This window comes from Notothenia coriiceps, unplaced genomic scaffold (assembly GCF_000735185.1).
Source record: "Notothenia coriiceps isolate Sejong01 unplaced genomic scaffold, NC01 NC01_scaffold00000339, whole genome shotgun sequence".
Lineage (NCBI taxonomy): Eukaryota > Metazoa > Chordata > Actinopteri > Perciformes > Nototheniidae > Notothenia > Notothenia coriiceps.
This window is the reverse complement of record NW_011333040.1, coordinates 3335826-3344932: the sequence shown is the minus strand read 5'-3', so window position 1 is coordinate 3344932 and position 9107 is coordinate 3335826.

Genomic DNA, 9107 nt, shown 5'->3' with positions numbered 1-9107 from the left:
AGGTGTAGTCATGGACTCTGACCTGAGTTTCAACAGTCACATTAAAACAGTTACTAAATCAGCTTACTATCACCTAAAGAACATATCTAGGATTAAAAGACTAATGTCACAGCAGGATTTGGAAAAACGTGTCCATGCTTTTATCTTCAGTAGACTGGACTACTGTAATGGAGTCTTCACAGGTCTCACTAAAACATATATTAGAAAGCGTCAGCTGATTCAGAACGCCGCTGCTCGAGTCCTCACTAACACTAAGAAAGTGGATCACATCACTCCTGTTCTGAAGTCTTTACACTGGCTTCCTGTGTGTCAAAGAATTGATTTTAAAATACTGCTGCTGGTTTATAAAGCACTGAATGGTTTAGGCCCAAAATACATTTCTGACCTCCTGCTAAATTATGAACCATCCAGAACTCTCAGGTCTTCAGGGACTGGTCAGCTTTCTGTCCCCAGAGTCAGAACTAAACATGGTAAAGCAGCGTTTAGTTATTATGCTCCAAATATCTGGAACAAACTCCCAGAAAGCTGCAGGTCCGCTGCAACTCTGACTACTTTTAAATCCAGGCTGAAGACTTTTATGTTTGCCGCTGCTTTTAATTGAACTATTCACATCTTAAATTGCACTCAAACCTTTATTCATGTATTTTTTCTTTTAATGTTTATTGTATTATCTTTGCTTTTTAATGACTGTTTTTAAATGCCATTTTCTTAATGTCTTTCATTGTTGTAAAGCACTTTGAATTGCCTTGTGTTGAAAGGTGCTATATAAATAAACTTGCCTTGCCTTGCCTTATGTTTGCTGTGCGTCTGTATGCTGCTGTTGCCACAACGCTACAAGTAACCATGGCTTAACAAGCTCCACAACCAGCAAGCAGTTCCTCTCCTGTGGAGAGCGACACATCCTGATATGCTCATTCTTCGCTATAAGCCCACAGTCTTCCCAATTAGGGGCTCAGACTTTTGCTTTGGGAGGTGAGGGACAGGGAGCACAGCAAGTTGGGTCAATCACTGGGTTGAGTCAGGCCATATGAACAGCTTCCTGGCTTTTCCATGGAGAAGATGGTATGTTGTAACACTGAAAATGCACAGTGTTTTGAAAAGCAATTGTCTTACAGTTTCTGACAGTTAGTGATGTGCCTCTACACTATCTTGGAGATAATGGAGCTGATACTCAGATGTTTATAAGTTGAGAAAAAGTGGAAAGGTGCCAATGCTGAGCCAGTAGCAACATTCTGGAGCTGTAACTTGAGCTTTCTGGCAATAAAATAGAAATAGAAAAATTGGTCTGATTCACATTATCAGCGTATGCAGGTCTTGATCCTCTTGGTGACCTTGAATTGGCTCTAAGTGATACTCGGGATGTTTTGTGGCAGAGACATTTCCTCTTGGGGTGACATCTGGTGAGGATGATCAGAAATGATGTTGGAAGGCAGCCAGAAAGAAAAAAAGGAGTTAAGTGGGTGGCAAAGATAGAAATGGAGACAAAACGTGTTCATTAACAGCTCATGGGGATGATGATGGGACTACTCACATGACACTGTTTATGAGCTCTAGGTGAGAGCCGTGTGAAGCTTTTACAGGTTGGGTTAGAGAGCCAACATGCTCCACTAATTTTTCTGTTACAAACGTGCTTCTGTTAATACTCTGAACCCCCTTACAGCATTAACTGTTTGCTACAGCTTTCCCAAACATTACAATGAAGTTCTTATATTTAAATAATCATTGTTGAAAAATGGCTGAGTTTTGGTTACGTTTTAGGCAAAAACAAAACTTAGAGGATCTTGGATTTAACATTAGAACTTGGTATTAAGGTAAATAGACCATATTGACCATGCTTACAATGTTATGGACTTAGTGAAGAAATAGGAAGCAAACGTGTTTATGATTTAAAGAAACCAACATTGACTGTAGGAGAAATTCATGTAATCACATTTTTCTATGGCAAAGTTAGCAACAATTCACAATAACATGAAATAATTACACAAATCTAACTTTGTGTAGCAGGAAACGTTTCAGTCTTATGCCCAGGGCTTAATTTGAGCCGGAACACGACGGAACATGTTCCGGCACCTCTGAAATTGGATCCGGAACCTTTTTTATTGGATCCGCCACCTCCCGTGTCACTATGAAAAAAAAAAACGCCAAAAAAAAAAAAACGACTGTGTGTTCGGTGTTCAATGTTGTTATATGTCTTGTTAGTGTTTATTCCCCATTGAAGTTCCTCAAAAATCTTGTGTTTGCCTTTTTGATGCGTTTAAATTTTTAAGGTTTTTAGCGGGAGAGGGGGGGAGACTAGAGGTGTGACACATAGCCTACGCTTGCGCTGGTTGAATACATAACAGTTAGCTTCGTGTCTACAATGTCAAAAAGACAACAAACTTTACTTAACTTTTTCAAAGTCAGTGACCAGCANTAAGATGTTACTTTATTGATTGAACATTTTAGTTTAGAATGTGCTGTGCCACGGTAATTCAGAAGGCTCACAGGTCACATTCCGACCATTATTTATGTGCTTTCACACCGTCTACAGTTTGATTTGTATAGAGGGAGCTCTGTCAGTTTTCGAATTACCCATTTGCTTTCGGGGAGNTCATGATGGAGTTTTTTCACTTCAGTCAAAATATTCATGTGTATGCTGTTTGCTCTCATTGTATGCTCTGTTTGTAGATGTAATGCATCTTTGTGTCAAAAACAGCATACACATGAATATTTTGACTGAAGTGAAAAAACTCCATCATGATATTTCCAGTAATCTGGGGAATTCTAAGCTGGAGACGGTCCTGGGGATGTTACAATCAGAACAGACTCGGCATGGATCTTTTCAAGTCTCTCCTTGAGGCGTCTACAATTTTTGAGATTGTGCAGAAAAGCCTCCGAAGCGCCTTGGATCCTCCAATCATCCGTGAAAATTTCTTTATCAATAAGAGTCTGGTCGATCTCAGTAATGAAGTCGGTGAGCCAGAGTCTTTTCATTAACGCGCTGTAATTGTTTCTGAAGAAAAAATCGGGCATGTCATTCAGACAATCGTGTTGCCTCTGGCCGGGGTGACTGACTCGGCATCCGTTGCATATTTCTTCTCTGTACCGATGTATCACCCCCTCCCAGGGCTTAATTTGAGCCGGAACACGCCGGAACATGTTCCGGCACCTCTGAAATTGGATCCGGAACCTTTTTTATTGGATCCGCCACCTCCCGTGTCACTATGGAAAAAAAAAACGCCAAAAAAAAAAACGACTAGTTTGTTCGGTGTTCAATGTTGTTATATGTCTTGTTAGTGTTTATTCCCCATTGAAGTTCCTCAAAAATCTTGTGTTTGCCTTTTTGATGCGTTTAAATTTTTAAGGTTTTTAGCGGGAGAGGGGGGGAGGGGGGGAGACTAGAGGTGTGACACATAGCCTACGCTTGCGCTGGTTGAATACATAACAGTTAGCNAATCCGGAAGATAAAGATTATCAAAAAAAGTATCCGATATTTGTCTCCACAATATTATATATATATAACAAACTCATTTTCAATCTCTCATGAGGTCTATAACATGAACTCATTTCATCTCATGAAGTCCAGAACAATGAACTCATTTTCAATCTTCATGAGTCTAAACATGAAGTCATTTTCATCTTCGTGTGTCTAGAACATGATCTCATTTTCATCTTCGTGAGGTAGCAGATAGTGACAATGTGTGCTAGCTAGCTAGCTCAACGACTCCTTAAATAATATTGCCACAGAAAAACTTTTCAGTTCACATCACGCTCTGCCGCTCCGACAGGGAGCTCTGCTCTGAACACCTGAACGGCCCGTTCTAACAGCTGTTCACCAGCGGTCCAGTCTGTGCCACAGTGACTCCGGACGCACAGTTATTATTAACGAACGCACCCGTAGGCAGGGCTTAATTTGAGCCGGAACACGCCGGAACATGTTCCGGCACCTCTGACATTGGATCCGGAACCTTTTTTATTGGATCCGCCACCTCCCGTGTCACTATGGAAAAAAAAAAACGCCAAAAAAAAAAAACGACTGTTTGTTCGGTGTTCAATGTTGTTATATGTCTTGTTAGTGTTTATTCCCCATTGAAGTTCCTCAAAAATCTTGTGTTTGCCTTTTTGATGCGTTTACATTTTTAAGGTTTTTAGTCGGGAGGGGAGGGAGGGGGGGGGGGGGAGACTAGAGGTGTGACACATAGCCTACGCTTGCGCTGGTTGAATACATAACAGTTAGCTTCGTGTCTACAATGTCAAAAAGACAACAAACTTTACTTAACTTTTTCAAAGTCAGTGACCAGCAGTCAGATCCAAAACGATCAAAAATAGTTTCCGAAAATCATGAGTGTGAAGACCACGGTGGACAGAGCAGTAGTATGCAGCCTACCATCGATGCTGCTAATGCACCTGTCGTTAGAGGGGATATTAGCGACCCCCACGGGGAAGGAGATGAACGGGACGAGACGGATGATGTGAACTTGGAATCTGCGAGAGATAGTGATGGCGATGAAGCAGGTATTGTCAGGGACACTCACGATGGGAAATCTGGACAGAGGCCCAGTTTACAAAGAAAAAAAAAAGTTATCCATGGCTGACAATGGAAACCACTGGACTGGGCTGTGCCATTTGCAAACAAGTGGGATCACTGGGTCCGGAAAAAACTGCAGGTGTGAAACTTGCAAAAGAATGGATCTCGGGCTCGGTGACATCATCTGCGCCCGATTTAAAAAAAAAGCAAAGAGCCTTAAGGAAAAAGGTTTTTGAGCATGGGAATACCAAAGCACACGCAATGGCATCAACTATTTTGGATAAGGCAAAGGCAAATGTATTTGTTAACACAGTAGTCAATGCCCAAAATGACCAGGTGCCAACTATAGGATCATAGAAACGACCCAACAAAACAATTATAGACATACAAAGATACCAGTGCAATTGGAGAATCGTGCGCCCAGGGGGGTCACCCCTTGGGGGGTGGGGGTCAAAAAAAGCTCCTGAGAACAGTCCCGAAGATTGTAAATACTTGAAAGTACATCGTGGCAATTGCATTCTGAGAGTCGATTGACTTCTATACTTGAAATGGTTTCGTTTTGCTGTTCCCATTAGGTACCGGAAAAAGGAAAATAAGAGTATTGAGGGAGGGCTAGGGAGGATTGAGGATGAGCTTGTATCAGGGCGGTTTTCTCTACGCTCGCCTCCTCGGCTCCGTCCCCTTGGCTCTCTCTCCTCCCTTCGTCGTCCTGGCCAATCCTCCTTACTCCTGGAGGAGAGGAGACTGCCAGTAAAATTTCTCTGCAGGATAATTAATACTGTCCTCCGTGGTTGTCGGGAGACAGACTACGTCTGTACACAAGACGCCGTATATATACTAAGTAAGTGTCACGTCATTATTATCTGTATGTCCGATGTCTACGCCTTGTGTGTTTTGTGGTGAATGTGTATTGGTCAATATATATTACAACTATATAAATTATTTTTATATATGTTAAAAGTCTATAAGATTGTCTCGTGAGAGTATTATCACATAAAGTGATGGGGGGGAGAGGAGAGAGACCAGCGATGTTACTCCTTTGATTTTTTATCATGACCAAGGTTTTCCAAATAAAGTCATAATTGTTCATTGGCTTCCTGTGGTTTTTGGTTGAACTCAGAGCAAGACAGGCGACGTAGATGCGTGATGTGACGTGGTGTGTGTGACGTGTGGTGACATGGTGGTGTAGTGTTGGATGTCAGGATTTTGGGTCGATGGACAGGCAAGACACATAAAAATACACTGCGTGATTTGTACCAAAATCTTTTAATAGACTGAGAAACAAAACATCTGATTAGATGATTTAAGAATTTCGTTTATTTCTCTACATCCGGACAATGATGACTCACTATAGATAATATGTGTGACGAAAGACAGAAAGACGTAGACCTGGAGTGTGACAAGGGAGACCTTGTAGTGCTAAAGACTGCTAAATCTCGCAATTATTTTAATATAGGTCCACGTAAGTCTACAGTAGCTTATTCAGGCCGGCACGCAGGGCATGAGAAACTTGTAGAGACAAAGGCCTTACGTAGGTGATTCCTCGGCACCTCCTGGCACTCCTGGGTAGGAACATAGGAGCCAATCCGAGGAGGTATCTGGAGGAGCCCGCGAGCTAGAGCCAGGAGCTTCTACGGTAAATCTATTTACTCTAACAGGAAGGTACCCGCGACTTAAGTAAAGGCCAACGATGGACCTCGGCTCCTCAGCTCTCAGCCCTCCTCCCCTAAATACTTTACTCTTTCCGGTTCGGAGATAATCGTGATCGCTTTTTACGATTGGCGTGAAATCGTGTCCTTTAAGTTTATTTCTATGGGAATAAATGAATAGCTTTCGGTGATGTTATATAGCTAAGTTCGACTCGAGGTTTCTAAAAATTGTGATCTTACGGTTGCCCATGTAAAAATGGCGAAGCGAAAAAACATAACATACATTGAAAAAGGATTGTAATAATTTCAGAGTGTCAGGCACCTGAAAGGACTTTCACATCAATATATCGTGGGAGACCAACAATTTTACCAGTTATCCTTCAGTCTAACTTTGTCGTTTATTAACGGTAATATGGTATAGTGATCGCCCTCCTCCTACATTCAAATTGGAGTATCTTTTCGTCGCATTGTACGCAACGATACGTTGCGGAAAACAGATGACGCCAAGAGAATACTATCTCTCTATCTATCTCTCTCTATCTATCTAAAACTATCCTATTCATCTCTCTCGTATCTAATATCAATATCAATCACATTGTAGACCTCTTATGTTCTAGACCTACTGGACTCGAGTGCACTCCTGATTTCGTACACACGTCCAATGCACGTCATACTTATTCTACCTGTGAGCCTGTAGCTCTCTTCACAGGCGCATCTAGCAAATACATCGTTAATATACAGGTCATCTGTCACGAATTAAACATTTCACCCTCCCACGGCCTGCGTCTCCCCCCCACCTAGGCCGCAGTCATGCCCCAATCTCAATTCCCTGTTGCTTTTTATGTAATGTTGCCTACAAAGATGTAGTCCAGTTAAAAATAAAAGACATCGGACAATCGGAAGTCTAATGTCTTGCTACAGGTGACGTGGTTACTCACGCCTTCATTTTTCATATATTATGACCGTTGTAAATGTGCGCGTTGAATAAGACAGGCAATTTGAATTGCCTCTTTGTTTTGTTGCATGTGACGTGGTTTACTCACGCCTTACATCTTTTATATATATGACGGTGTAAAATGTTACGTCGTAGTATATAGCAATTTAATTGCCCTTTGTTTTGTGTCCACCCTTTTTAATGCTAAAGATGCTCAATGCTAAAGTAATCTAAACTTGTATATTTGGACGGTGGTTTTAGTTTGTGGTCGTCTGGTATTATAAGCGATGGGTAGTAAACAGGTTTTGCCCGGTAGTCGCTCGGTATCCTCCGGGGGCGGAGGTAAGGACGAGACAGAGACGTGGAAACAGGTCACGTCAAGCTACGGAAAACGTTAGGTACTGGAGGTAATACCTTGCCCCAAACTTGCCCATTCACGCCCGGCTGTTCCGTTCCTTCTCATCCCTCCTAACAGCAACGTCCCCTCTTCTCTGCGGGACAAAAGATTGTATAATACCAGTAGACCTTTTCGGGAGATGTGAGTCGTGAACTCTACCCCTGCACAACCTGGCGTCGGTCTCCAGGAAAGTCAATAGACCGTACTTACAGGGTAGTACAGTGGCCAAAGGACTTACGGACTACCTGGAGGCGCCGAAAGCTACGTTTTGACGACCGTCTCGCAGAGTTGAGTGAGAGAGGTTTGTTCGCGCAGACGCAGTGCTAGGACACCCGGTATAACACCTATGTAGTGAAATTTAGGAATAACGAATAACATAGGCAACAGGGGGGTTCCTACGTACGCAAGAGGTTTCAAAGAACGGTCGGGGTTTTATGCAGAGGACCAGGTCCCAAGACCAGTCACTCGGCTGCGGACGTGATCTTCCCCATGAGGGACTTTCCACAAAAGGAGCTGGGGTGGGGCGACGATTAATCCGACAACAGCAGGCGGGCGAGTCTGTAATCGGAGCTTGTGGGGACTAGACAGCCGTTTACCGAAATTACCTTACGGCAAAATATAAACGTAAGAGCAAACTCGAGGCTCTCCTATTCGGAGACCTGTTAAGAAGTCACGCAGTTTTGGTATTCAGGATCCTAACCTTTGTTTCGTACCCTACTTCCGCGAAACGGTCGGATTACCATCGAAAGGGCCTACCGGAGGGCGCGCTCGTCTAGGGAGGCGACGCACACCATTTTAAACACCCAACTCCCCGTCGGTTGTGAAAAGTGTGTCGAAGCCTGACAAGACTCTGACCCTAACGTTGGGTGGACAACCAGATTGTTGGGGCCGGGTAAAATGTGTTAACTTACAAGTCTGCGTCGTGTGAGAAACTCGAGGTCGGACAAAAACAAACTACACGACATTACAACATTTCGAATAGGTACTTTCTAGAACTTTACTAAGGTATCGGGGGTAGGGACAGTAGTGCTAGTGGTTTGCGAACTGAGTTCCAAGGCTACGCCGGTCTCACGGTTGGTTACTACAAACCCTTTCTCAAAAACCTCAGCTTCGACTGGTGGGTGACACCGCGGGGCTCGTTAGTGCTGCGTGGCAGTTGGTACACTCCTGGCTGGGCTCTCAAAAAACTCTCCTTTACGAGCAAGATGGAACCGGCACGACATTTCCGGTAGGCGTCAAACGCCAGTTACGGAAAGACGTGGGTTTTAGTCTGTTGAGGTTGCTCGAGTTTCTTTTACAAGAGCCCACTTAGGGTAGAGGACCGTTGACGTGAGCATTTATGTGCTAATTTACGGAGAACGAATAAGTTTGGGGGACACCGGGCAGGCGTACTCAGGCTAAAAAAACCTCGCCGTTCACGTTAGGGAAAAGTTCGTCAAGAAAAAAAAAGTACAGTCAACGTTACACGACACAAATACCTTGTACGCTGCAAACTTCACCTCTTAGGAAGGGGTAAAGGTGTGGGGTAAAAGTAAAGGACTGTCAGATAGAGAACAAGTTTAGGTATTTTACCGATACTGCGAACCCGGAAGGAACATTCGACACGCTTTCTCAAGACCG